General features: G+C 44.8%; 1 protein-coding gene across 4 annotated transcripts in view; it reads right to left on the bottom strand.

The window, feature by feature from the left end:
- Positions 1–12,834, bottom strand: part of Ercc6 (ERCC excision repair 6, chromatin remodeling factor) — a 76,756-nt gene that overhangs the window by 51,131 nt on the left and 12,791 nt on the right. The gene's annotated exons all lie outside the window — the stretch shown is intronic.

Here is a 12,834-nt window from a genome sequence, read left to right as displayed (position 1 = left end):
GGGCACAAGCTAGCTGGAGAGCCCATCACCAGAACTGCAGAGGTCACAAGTCGGAGAGATAGGCAACCAGTCTACCAGAGACCACGAGCTGATGCTCAAGCACATTCTTCAAAGTAAGGAAAACTTAACTGCGCTCAGTGGGAAAGCACTAGATCGGGGTGTGCACTGTTCTGCAGTGCGGTGGGAACGTTCTACCGTGGTACCTCTTTACACAAACACTTCCAAAGACCACCTCTTCTCCCCTTTACTAGTTGTCTTCCTGAACAATTACCTGCATTCAACTGACCTAGTGAGTCCTCTGGGTGACCACAACAACCTCTGTTCTGCTGACTCTTGTGTCATTTTCAAGTTTATTGTAGTGCAATGGTGCGCCTCAGTGGTTCTCATGTGCACCCAGACCACTCTGACAATGCCTAGAGACACACCTGGTCATTACAGAGGCCTCCTACTAGCCTCCTGTAAGGAGAGCCCAAAACTGCTAAGCACGCTAACACAATGTCCTCCCCAGGAGCACAGTGACTGTTCTTGACTATCATGAAGGCAACTGGGGTTCAGTTCCTGGATGAGGAGACTACAGAGAAGGTAAGTAGGCAGACTTAGGACAGCCCAATATTCTAGGAAAAATCTTACCTAGCTTTGCATATGAGTAATGCCAAGAAAGCCTTGGAATTCCAAGAACTGTCCAGAGAACATGCTGGAAAGGTATAGTCATTCTGATGCACAAATCTGAAATGTGCTACAGTTTCAAGTAATAAGATAATCCTCAGTACCCAAACCCTGAGCATCAGAACTAAGCATCAAATATCTATGAAGAAAGATAACCTCTACTCAGCAAACCCTGTGGGTAAGGTGACACTCCAAGAATCACAAAAGCTATCCCTGGCACTTTAAAAGACTTCATTGGGCATTTATCTTTAATAATTTTGCAGGGAGAGAAGCAGAAATCCCAGAAGGCACTGTCTTTGGCAGTCTGGCACATGATGGACACAACCAGCCTTTCCACACTACACAGTACATTTTCACATACAGGTAACAGCTATTTCCTTAGACTCTACCACTCAATGTTTGTGGCTGTTAAATTTTCCACCACATCATCCTGCATTGACAAGATTGCATTGTGTCATCTTGCCTTCCTCTCTCTGTCCTAAAATATACAGACATCCTGTTGCCACAGAACCCAGCACCTAGGAAACCACATAAGCCACCACAGAAATGATTACATCCCAGAGCTTTCCGCTCCATAGAGAAAGATGACAGCATTTAACATTTGACCAAAGAACGAGCGAAGGTGGTGGAGCTAAATCATTTCTATCAACAAGCACCTGAACCACTGTGAAGACAAATCATCCCAGAAGGATCTAAAAGACAGAAAATACGACCTCATGCACTTGTGGACAGGGCTACAGACAGCAATACTTCCTTGTGTAGACTGGGGCTCACCATCTAGAGTGCTCCAAGAAGGCATAATCTATAGCCCCAGATACCAGATGTGGTATGCTTATGGTCTTGGCTGACATGTGCCCGGGCCTGGGCTCCACACCAGTTCTTCCAAGAAAAAAAAGCGCCACAGCAGAGAAACAGTGGCTTCTCCACCCAAGGTGCTGCCATGAACCTTTCTGCTGGTGGTGGTTTATGTAAGTACCTTAGATCCACATGTGCTACAGTGTGCATGTGGAGGTAACCATGTCCACTGGTGTGTTCTCTCCTTCTACCCTACATGGGTTCCAGGGTCAAACACAGAGGGTCGGGATGCCACAACCATTTTTCCTCCTGAGCCATCCACCAGCACTATTGAGAGTGCCCTTTCAACACGACCTCTAGGATCCAGCTTGGCCTAGAGCCCAGAAGGCTGAGCAATCTGTTGGCCAGCAGATATGAAGGGACTAAACAAAAAGCCTGCATTGGAAGAGACAGAAGTCCAAGCCCCATACAGACTAGCTAGAAGTAAACCCTGCTACATGTACTAGCTGTGAGTCACCTTTCTGTCGCTGTGTCAAAAATACCTGAGAAAGTCAACTTAAAAGAGAGAGACTTATTTTGACTCAGTTTCAGAGTTCACATCATGGTCACCTGACTCCACTGTTTTCTGGGAAAGACACAGTGGCATGGAGCATGAGGTGGGGCCAAACTGCTCACGTCACCATGAAGGTGACCAGGAACAGAGGAAGATGGGAAAGGACATAGCTTATTCCCTTCTACCAGTTCCCACCACTCAATAAGCCATTAGAATATGACAAACGAGGATTAATGTATGCGTGAGGTCAGAGCCACTTCCCCAAAACCCCACTGAATATTGCTATAGCTGCTAAATGCATGAACCTCTGGAGAACATTCCAGAGCTAATCATGACGGGCACCCTTAGCCCTCAACAAGAAACTTAACCTTGCAACTATGTGTCCCCAAAGAGCCTTGGAAAAATCAGTGACGCCTGCTTCACTGGGTGGTATAAAAGGCTGCCCGAGATGCCACATGCCAAAGCAATCCACCTAAGAGCAAGAATCTAAGTGCTTAGCCGAGACAGAATTGAGTATGCTCGTGCATGCTTGTGGAATGGCCATGCCCAATCTGTAAAGATAGTCCCTTTAAACTTCCAGTTTACAGAGGGGAAGCAGAGGCAATATGCATTTCCACACAATCTATGTGCAGTAATGGCTCAGCAGGTAAGAGCCCTCAAAGGTTTCACAGAACTACTAGAAGCAATGGATATATGTCAGCAAAAACTACTACACTTGATAAACAGTGAATCATTACCAATGATGTGACCAAACAAGGATAGCTTGCCTTCAGAAAACACCTGTTGAATATCTAAATTAAAAAAGAAAAAGAAAAAACATGTTTGCTATGGACTGGGAATGGAGCTCTATGGCAGGGCACAGTCTTAGAATGTACAAGCCTCTAGATTCAGTCTCCAGTACCAACGACAGAAATAAAAATTTGACCATAAATGTATATACTGTCTGAATTACAGTTGACTTTTATATGACAGTAACAAAAGCACATGCAGAATTACTAAAAAACTGGCTGGTGGCAGTAAATAGTCCAATATTAATGTTTTTCAGAAAAGAATAACTTTTTCATCTTCTCCATCCTCTCATTTTAAAAACTCCGCACGTGTAATAGTCACAGCTGCAGCCACATAAAGCTAAAGTGCCTGGTGTTCCCTGGCAGAGCCTCTAACGCCTCAGACAACTGCCACGTTCCGCCTGCGGCCGACTGCACTGGCAGCCACTTAGAGAGGACGCCAGTGAGAAGCATAAACTTAAATCCTCATCAGCTGCAGGCACAGAAAATACTTCTTGGCTTCCCTACACGCCTGCAGGAATGAGATGCTGGCCCAGGGTCTGGGATCTGGGGCTGATGCTACAATAATGTCTGTCAGAAGCAACCCAGACCCCCAAATAACCAGCTGAACTACACCAAGGCCCACGTACGCTACTGGGCTATGCCAATGAAACCCTAAGAACATACCTGCAAGCTAAATGCCACCACTTACTATTAATTTGTTTTAGAATGTCTAGTATTCTAAGGAGAGTTGGATTACATAAATGGAAAGACACAGCTGGGTACATTATACCATGCCTTGTCATGCGGCCTTGATCCTCTTCAAACATCTTCACACTTGGCAGACCCTTCAGATACCATGTTCCTTTGCCTTAGAGGAAGCTTTTCCTGATCAAGTAGAGTTAGGCATCTGGTCTACCAAGTACTATCCTAATCCTGATATTCTAGGCACACCTGAGGTCTCATGCACGGTGCCTGTCAGCATATCCTGAGATCCTTATCTGTCTCCCAATTCCAATGAGAGTCAGAGGCTGGCACAATGCCCTAGAACTCACACAGACACTAAATAAATGCTGATCAATGAACGATATTTAGAACTGAGCTTGGGATGAGGAAGCATGGTTTGAAAATGACCTATGTGGGTCATCCAGAAATGCTTCTAGAAACTTCCTGTTCCACCTCATTTAGAGACGGTCTGCTGCTTGATTTCTTACTCCCACCCACCTGACCCTAAAGCCCCATACTTTTACTTTGCCTACTGAAAAGCATTAGTATAGTCTGGGATAAAGAATGATCCATGGAAGAGGGCAGCTAGTTATGATGTCAGAGAAAGTCTTAGAATAACAACAAATTAAAAAGAGACAAAGGGAAGCTCATCACTTTGAGCAATTAAAAACAAATTCATAAAACAAAATTTTCTTATTTTCAAAACTGAGCTCAATTTGCAGATTCCCCAAAGCATCAACTTGGTTACAGACAAACTGGTTCTGTATCCTACCCAGTATGAAGAATCAGGGACCCCAGTTTTGGTTCCAAGGTTGCCCTAGATCAACTGAAAAGGATGGGTAAATATTCCACAACTCAGAAAGAGCCCTTCTTGGGCTAGCAGTGGAGCAGTTACCTCCAATCTGTGTCTGCATCACTAGGACGGAACGATGCTTGGGACGAGCCCACCCTCTTGTTTTCCTTGACGTTGTCCTCGTAACCGCTGCAGCTGCATGCAAACTGAACATGAAGTACCCTATTCTCTTGGGGTGGTCCTACTTCCTGTAACCCCGGCCAACTCCAGTGGTGGCCTCTAGAATAGAGCTCACTGCAACAAGCACTGAGAAGAGGGAGCCAGAAGCAGACAGAGCAGAGTGCTGTTTCAGAGACTTTCACTGGGAAGGAGAACCTAACTCCAGAAAACCCCATTTCTCACTGTCACATTTATGTCCCCAGCCAGGCAAAGAGCCCCACAGTGTTCTGCTACAAAAACCAAATGAGATACTGTATATACAACATAGAAAGAAACCACATACGTATTATGTAGCATCTGATAGTTTTACTTGTAATCTTTACCAAAAAATGTAAACTGGAGGCTGGAGAGAGGCTCAGCAGGTAAGAGCACTTGCTGCTCTTGCAGAGGATCTGGGTTCATTCCCAGCACCCGCATGGTAGTTCATTCATCTGTAACTGCAGTTCTAGGGGCTTGCACCCTTTTCTGACATCCGAGGACACCAGGAACACAGGTGATGCTTATATATTTATTCAGCCAAAAACACTCATATGCATAAAACAAACCTTTTTTAAGTTTTTAATTTATTAAACCTTAATTTACTTTATTTTTATTTTATTTTGTGTGTATGGGTGTTTTGCCTACTGTCTGTAACATTTCCATGCCTTATGCCCACAGAGTCCAGAAGAGGGTGTTGGACTTCCTAGAACTAGAGTTCTAGACACCTATACAACCCCTGCAGATGTTGGGAACTGAATCCAGGTCCTCTGGATGGTCAGCAACTGCTCTTCTGCTAAGCCATCTCTCCCACTCATTTTCAATTTAAACCAAAAATAAAAAATAAAAAAAGGAAAATCAAGAAATATTAGTTAACTGTAGTTTAAACATAACTAACAAATAAACATTCAAAGTATCTATTGCAGCCGGGGTCACAGTGCAGGCAAGTCATTGTCCCAGCACTGAGGAGGCAGAGGAAGGATCAGGAGTTCATGGTATATCAAACACATAGTTTGAGGCCAGTCTGGTCTACAGGAGACTGTCTCAAAAAAGAAAAAAATAAATAAAGAACAAGTAAACAAACAACAAAAACTACGCAATGCATACCTGGGCCTGGATCTAAACCCTATGCCGCCCAAACCCGAGGACAGTACAGAAGACTGCTCCACCCCATCCCAGCCTGTCAAGATGGATATTACAGTGTAGGTGTGGCATCCTATATCAAAGATAGCAAAGGGTCTAGAAAGCAGCCTGAAAGCCCACAGAAGAGCCTCAAGAAAGGATCCTTTCGAGCAGCACTGTGGAGACTCACAGTATAACCTCAACCTACCTAGGCAGGGGTCTGGGGCCCCCTAGTGTTTGCAAAGGAGAAACAACCACTAACAAAGGTGCTCACATTTGTAACCTAATTTTTAAAAAAAGTGCAAGTGACACACAAAGCATAATAGCAATAAAACTAAGTTTTGCAACAGGTAATACTTAGGTACACATACTAACCCAACTGTTAAGCTGACTTTTACTCTAGATCAATCCTCATGTGTACAGCGTCTGTAACATCTTCACGGTTCTTCAGACTTCTTTTTAAGGTTCTTCCTAGTTTGTTGTAACCTTTGCCTGTGGCTTGTTCCACTCCTGTTTTATAGAGGAAACATGATCTCATCGCCACCAGTTGCCAGTCTGATGCTCTAACCTCTTGGCCTCTGACTTCCGACTCAGATGTGAGCGCTGGCTGGCCTTGGACATGGTTTTGTTAGCTTCTCCCCTGGGAGGGTGTGGCATGGACAGCTTTCAGGAGTTGGTTCTCTTCTTCAGCTTTGGCAAAGACTTGCTCATGGTTTATGCCACTGTGCAGGCATTGTACTCCAGGCTATCCAGCCTGTGAGCTTCCAGGAACTTCTCCTATCTCTACCTCCCATTTCACTGTGCTAGACCACAGATGTGCAATATCACACAAAGCTTTTCACTTCCAGGAACTAAACTAAGGTCGTCAGGTTTGTATGACAGGAGTTTTAACCCAGCAAACTATCTCCTAGCTCCCCAGACAAATTCTGAGGTCACACGTATGTCTTATATATTTTAAAAAGTACTTCTATATTTTTAAATTTAGAGCCAGCGGATGATGAGTAGCAGTGACTAAGGTCACTGGTGTCACTGTGTTCCAGGCACTAACCTAGGCAGTTCACATTTACTAACTCCTTTAACAGGATAGCTGTTTGACTCCTTCCCCAGAGACAAGCTGTGGACAACGGAGACTCTAGCCCAGGCTGATAGGCCCCCAGGACCCTCCTTCTTGGTTACATTACAGAGTCTCTCAGTGGGTATTTTCCAAACTTCCAGCCAAAGGATCAGTGGTGACCTTTATATTGAGGGCAGGCCAAATCTCATACCTTCAACTTCCGCCCTAACATCAGCAGTACACAGTGGCCTCCTGTAGAGCTAGACACACAGACTTTGGGCCAGGTTAATTTCTATGTGTGAACATTTTTAAAAGATTTTATAATAAAGTTTAGTATGAAAAAAATCAGCAATGCTACAGATTACTTCAGTGCATCAGCATGACTCCACCCCCACCTTGCACAGGCAAAGTCACAGCCCACTGTCACCTGATACCTACAGACTCTCCCAAATCACAGAACAGCTGCTTGGCAGTTCTGACTACAGATGATCTGAGCTGAACCATCCCGAGAGACACACTTAACACCAGACAAATCGATGGACACAACTGCTCACACCAACCCACTACCAGAACAAAGTACGCCTATTAACGGGAACTGAGTCAAAACATGAGCATGCCCCTCCCAAACTCCACTGTCCTCACTGCCCTGGTCTCTCCAGTGTCTTTACACAGCAACATCGGCAAACATCACTGGGCCTAGCACAATTTAAGACTGGAAATGGGGGAAACACACACCATACAGTCAAATCACTGTTAACAGTGTAATTTCAAACTCAAGAGCCCTCTCTGTTCATTGCGATTTCCATGACAGAGACTCTAGGACAGCAGCACAGTGAGAACTGTCTGATTTTTAGAAGTGTACCCAGACACCAAGCTGTGTATCTAACACAGTTTGCATTTGCGCCCCGCACTAGGTTTTCTCCTTCAGACAGCTAAGAATCCCTTGCAGATTAGACTCATTTGCTAAATTGAGATACTCAGTGTTTTACTTTTCTTCTCCCCCTTTTTATGGTCTATCTGGGTGGACTTAATTGGCACATCTGAGCAATGAAATACCCTCAGTTAGGAGTCCAGATCTCACAGAGTAAATTAAGACTGATGCAGACAATTATGCCCTGAGCCGAGAATAAAAGGTGTGCACAGAGCAAGAAGCGGAATTAGTCTTCATTTGTGTCTAGGTTTTGTCATTTCAAAGCCTGCATGCTCTCTAAGAAAACATGCTGGGGAGGGGGGAGGGAGTTTCTTTTCTCTTTAAAATCTAGATTCCTAAGAAGAAAGTATAAAAGAAAGCTTATTTCCTTGATAAGGAATAAAGCTCCTGAAAACATGTTAAGAACAATCTTCAAATTGTTATATTTAGGTTTCTAGACCATATAAGATTAAACATTAATCTTATATTTTCAGAAATCAAATAACTGGGCTTCTAAAAGGGTGTAAAAACTCAATTTAGCTTTTGCGTAAGTACATCTATTCTAAAATTGCTGACCATACGCTCTGTCCCAGCAAGGATCCATCAGAGGAACAGAAACAATCCAGCCTAAACTGGATGCTGGCAAAAGGAGGAGGAGGAGGAGGCTCCACAGCACAAAGGCTGCAGCTGTCTTCAGCAGGAACTGGACCCCGGGCAGGGGGGACCTGACGCCCCTCCCCCTACCCCAGGCTGTGAAGAGAGAAGCCATGTTGGAGATAGTGCTGAGTCCCTGCAGTGCCGGATTGCTCACAGCCTCCCCTTCCCAAGGTTCCTCCAGTCAGTACCTCAGTCAAGACAGGGATGGACACTGAGGGCTGCAGTTACTCACACTGTCATTCACCAGATGCCATCCTTCCTCACATGGTCATGGAGACTCCAACGTCCATCCAAGCTCGCTTGAACCCTTTCAGGACCTGACCCGTGGCAATACAAGGGACAACCTGTTCATCCTCAGAGATGGCCATGTGCACAAACCAAATCTCCACACTAAGATCCAACTCAGCCAGACTGCAGAAGCCCAGCCAGCACTCCAGAGGAAGGGCGGCAGAGGGGAGCATAGCTTCCAGCTACCCGAGACGACTGAAGGCACGCTGCAACAGCTAACTAGGAGTGGAGCCTGTATCAGCAATCCCAACTCTAGTTCGGTCACAGAAAATAAAAGTAAAAATTGGGCACAAAAAGAAAAAAATTTAAAATCACAAGAATGTACTAAAGGGAGTTAAATCTGTGTTTCTGAGTCATAGTCTCTCATATTTGACTCCAAAATAAACCACCTTTGCTGTCTTTTGAGGTAAGAGCTATTTCTTTTGCTGATAGTGATCAAAGTTTAAGAAGCCATCTCCTTAAACCATCTCCACCTCCCAGATTCCAGTTTTCTGTTTGGTTTTAGCCATAAGGGAGGGAGCTATGTGCTGCTTCTTGGCACCACCTTGTGGTCACACATGGACACTGTACTTTCCACCAAACCACAATGGAAGGCAACATTTCCAACATTTCCCAGCTTCAAGCCTCAGCTCTGGCTCTTAGCAGAGAGACCATGGGCAAGTTCATTATAACATATTTGTGAGGGCCACTATAACCATAACAAGGCAAAATTGGGTATCTATAAACTCAAGGTCAGGAATAATGAAAAAATATGTAAACATTTTTCCCATCTTGATATTGCTATATATATTTATAATTAAAGTAAGTGGAGGAAGACGGAAAGCCTGTAAGCCAAGCACAAAGAGCAACTGGAACCAACTTCTGACCAAAGCCCCGGCAAGCAGCCCCGCACTCCAGATGAACACAGCACTTGGAAACGGGGTGTCTGCCCTCTTGTGTCTGACTGACTGCAGATGGGACTGGATGAGGATGACCTGCCTGAGGGTGGAACAGAGAGCACTACACCTCCAACTCACTGTTTTCCAATGGCATCAAAGGCTGAGACTCAACTCCACTCCAGGCTCTGTCCTACTTACATAAACACAATTATCAAGGCACACAGGAAAGCTTTTTAAGAAACGCAATCAGCCAAAAGCTACGGTCTCAGAAGAGGAACAGTAACGGACATACAAATCTTGGCGATTCCAACACAGACAACATCACAGCATGCTCGGACATGGCTCTGGGTGGAATTTCCAGGCTCGGCTTGTACAGTCAGTCCAGAGTCAGGGACCAGTCTGTGCTAAGTTCTGCTCCAGTGCCTGCTCCTTACTACAGATGCACAGGCAACGTAAGCCATAGCTAGCTTCTAGCTATGAATTAAAGCTAAAGGATAAATACTAACTTCCTGTTGCCACCAGAAAGCAACAATTAAGTCTTTGGGAAAGAGCATGGCTCCTGCCTGCTCTGAACAGTGCTGACTACTGCTGAGGAAGGAGGCCAGAGCCCAGGACAGTTCCATTTCTCCATCCCAGGCAGACAGCTCGCAGGAACACTGGTGATGTCCCCTTTCCCACCTTCCGCAGCTCTGGCAGACATCACTGAGGGATGCTGGCTTTCTTTCCCAGCCACAGAGAAAGCCTGGATCTCCTGGAAAATAGACCACCACTCCCAGAAACATGGGAAGGGAAAGAAGCCCAAAGCCTAGGATCTCAGTTGTCTTTTGCACCTACAGAGGGAACTCTAGGCTTCCTAAAGGTGCTAACTGGGTACTGAAAACAACAAATACGCCATGCCTGCTCAGGGCCTGGGCAGACGCAGCCTTGACTTGACTCTATCAGCCCCCTTTCCCCCCAAACACAAGCAGCATACCTCATAAAACACTGTGCACTTTCAGTTACAAATGGAAACTCTTTACAATAAAAAAAAATCAACCATGCTGGGCAGTGGTGGTGTACGCCTTTAATCCCAGCACTTGGGAGGGAGAGGCAGGCGGATTTCTGAGTTCGAGGCCAGCCTGATCTACAGAGTTCCAGGACAGCCAGGAACTGGCTGAAACAGAAACCCTGTCTCAAAAAAAAAAAAAAGTCAACCAATTCATGTATTTCTGCTTAATTTTTAAACTGCTTAATCATTAATCCTTATAAGTTATATCCTTTGATCAATGTGATTTAGAAAACCACAAAGTCACATACATAAAAACTGTAAAGCCATCTAAGAACTCCTCTTTCTGTTGAGAAGCCCAAACCCTTGTCTCAGGTACTTCTGCCAAACATCTGTGCACCGTGCTGAAATCTGAAGTATGTATCCCTCCTCTTCACTCTACACGTGCAAACTCTGCTTCTCTGACTTGTCCTTGGGTGGTTCTCTGTGGTGTGATCAGGGTCTAGCTTAACTGAGCGGGGTCTCTAAGGGGCAGTGCAGAGCTGCACGTCCTTAGCCACTGTCATGAAATGTTCTAGTTCCCATGACACAGCAGAGGATGTGAGACAGATCTAACATGGACCACAAGGAGCACAGCAACATATGTGAGCTAGTGAGGAGACAGGCCCTGCACCAGGATGAACTTCCTCCAGGTTCCCCCACACCTCATCTGTGTTCACTGCTTCCTTTACACTAAGGTTCTGCATCTGCACCTGTTCATGTGCACTAACATGCAGCTACCGACTCCTTACTGGAAATCCTCTAAGCCAGGCCCAGGATGCAGACAGGTACAGGCAATGGAAGCAAAGACCAAGCTACAGGGCTGCCCTAGCATTACAACTGGGAAATTTGCACCCATCACCCAGGTAGACAGTGATCAGCATGCTGGGAAAGGATCACTATTCCATCCTAGCATCCAGCCTTAACTAGGCCGTGTCTTGCCAGATAATTCAAAGCATGGGTGTGTATCAGTTCTGGAAAGTCTATCTGGCTTGGAGACTTCTGGAGAATGAGCATTATGTTAAGAAAGCCAATCCTCGTGGATGCCTGTGTGCCTCCAGCAAGAACAAGAACCCACAAACAGCGGCTTCGAAGCATAGGTCCTGCTCTAGACTACTCAGGGATTTGACCTGAGGCAGCTCCAGCCCCACCTGAGGATCTGAGTGCATGAAAGGAGAAGAGATGCACAGGCAGGGATGGCGGTGCGCAGCTTACATCCGGGTCTGAGCTGAGAGCGTGAGCTTAATCACACAGGGAGGGTCGCAACCCCACGGTCCAGCATGGGGAAAGTAAGCCAAAACCTTAACCAATTATAAAACTATTTTCTACCCTGGAAACTAGAGGTTTAGTCTGATGATGCTAGCCAACCTGTGGTCAGCAATCCCGAAGTTCTTGTGCAGTCCAAGAACTACTACTACAACTCCATCTGTCTACAACGATCAACGGTGCATTACAGAATTCAATGAATAACAGATTTCAAGCATTAATATGCTTCTCAATCTTCAGTGTTTTATTTTCTTTTAACACCCCCCCATTGAAAGAGTACCAAAGGAGATGTAATATAAACATTTCAATGTGTATATCTGCCGCTTAACAGCCTTAATAACTAGCTATAAAATTTTAAGAGCTATCGTATTTTGGTGGCAATTAAGAATTATTGATATTTCTGAAATTCATTTGAGATTTTACTGTACGTTTAGCAAAAATTATATTATGGTATGGCTTTGGAAATAATAAATTGTTTTACAATCTTAACATTATTAAAAAAAACTTATTGCCATGAAATTAAACTGTACCCATATTTAAAATTCAATCAAAATAAATTGCTATGTTTAAAATACATTTAATATTGACTCAGTTTAATGAGAAGACTATATATTGCTCCATTTATAATCAATATGCTATGATTAACACTTTCATTAATTTTCTAGAGAAAAGACTGACACTGTTCCCCGTTTAAGAGTATGGAGCAGTATCCTCAAACACTACAGCTATAGGTGTGCACACTGACATATGCCACGGTGGTAAGTGACCAGCAGAGGCCCCTCCCTCCCGTGCACTACACAAGGAGCTGCTATACTAGCAGTGGCACTGGGACTCAACTTACCTTTAGGAAACTCTGAAAAGGCTATGCAGTGTGCTTAGAGCCTGGACTAGGGTTATAGCAGCTCTCAACTCAAGAAAATCAACAGGCCAGCTTCCCTAGGAAGGCGCTTGAACTCTTCTACAAACACTATCAATTAGCTTTCCCCTCACTGAGAAATGAAAGCACTGCTAAGAACGAGCCAAAGCCATCTACTAGTAAATGTTTCACTAGTACCATGCTCCTGTTCTCCTCTGACCTCTGCTGAAACCCTGTGTGGAGGGCTGTGGTATGTGGAGGGCTGTGGTGTGTGGAGGGCTCTC

Source organism: Apodemus sylvaticus, chromosome 8, assembly GCF_947179515.1.
Source record: "Apodemus sylvaticus chromosome 8, mApoSyl1.1, whole genome shotgun sequence".
Taxonomy (NCBI): Eukaryota; Metazoa; Chordata; class Mammalia; order Rodentia; family Muridae; genus Apodemus; species Apodemus sylvaticus.
This window is presented reverse-complemented; position numbering and strand designations above follow the sequence as displayed.